The sequence below is a fragment of the Rhagoletis pomonella genome, unplaced genomic scaffold (assembly GCF_013731165.1).
Source record: "Rhagoletis pomonella isolate Grant_MI unplaced genomic scaffold, Rhpom_1.0 Rhpom_scaffold_00021, whole genome shotgun sequence".
Classification (NCBI taxonomy): domain Eukaryota; kingdom Metazoa; phylum Arthropoda; class Insecta; order Diptera; family Tephritidae; genus Rhagoletis; species Rhagoletis pomonella.
Window position 1 is genome coordinate 576,557 of NW_023458575.1, and position 1,260 is coordinate 577,816.

Below are 1,260 nucleotides of genomic sequence, written 5' to 3' on the forward strand. Positions count from 1 at the left end.
TTTCTTTAAAAATTCCTAAACTAAGCTAAATAATGTACCTTTACAATCCTTCCATTTTTTGATAGAAATTATCTCTGGTTAGTTTTTATTAAAAAAATATATAATAACGTACGCGACATAACGTACGCGACATAACGTACGCGACAGATTTTCCCCCCATACAATATTTTTACTAGTAACACATACTAAATTAAATTTTTTCAGTTCTTCTCTCCACCGTTTCGCGTTTTGAAAACCTTTTTCCGAGATCTGAATACGAAACTTAAAGTTATAAAGCCGTTTGAATTCATTTGTTTGCATTTTCGGTTTACATTTTCGTGGAAACACGCATATATGCGAAAGTCTGCGAATCATGGGAGTTTTTCTTTTCTTTAAAAATTCCTAAACTAAGCTAAATAATGTACCTTTACAATCCTTTCATATTTTAAGAGAAATTATCTCTGGCTAGTTTTATATTAAAAAAGCCAATAACGTACGCGACATAACGTACGCGACAATTTTTCTCTTAAGTAATAAAATGTATTTATTGAGAACTCTTCTCGCCACCGTTTCATTGTTTTACAACTATTCTAAATAATTTAAATGGAAAATTTGCAATTAACATTGGTTTTGATGTATTTGATTGAAATTTTCGTACTTACAATAACGTATGCGACAAACTTTAAAGGGTAATAAAATTTGTTTTACTTCGGTTGGAAAGAAAATTTTACTGTATATCCTTAACTGGAAGAATTCTCGCTTAAGAATTGTAATCTGCATTACCTGCGACTGCCAATATACAAATGACATAGACAAACAATGTTTTTGCATAACGTACGCGACATTAGAATACTATCAGAAGCAAATCAAAAAATTACCGTTAACCGAGCTCTAACTTCTCCTTTTTCTCATTTTTATAGTTAGTTGTTATTGCAAATTTGATTTTAAGATGTAATTGTAATGTTTCAAATCTCTTAATTTAGTTAATAGGAAAGAGAAAATAGTTAATTTCATTAGAGAAAACTGAGTCGAAGAGACACTCAGTTTTACTCTTAAATTTTTGAGTTTTAAAATTGCAATAAGCTGAAATATTTCTATAATATAAAAATTCGAGTATTTTACTCTTATTAATTCGTCTAATAAACCTTTTTCAGTTGTTTTTATTTTTTCAGTCCTGGTTGACATTTTCATGGAAACACCCATATGTAAATATTCAGTTGTAACGTCACGCAATTGTAGAATACTTTTCCATAACTTTTTACTTTGTGCTCGTGATTTTTG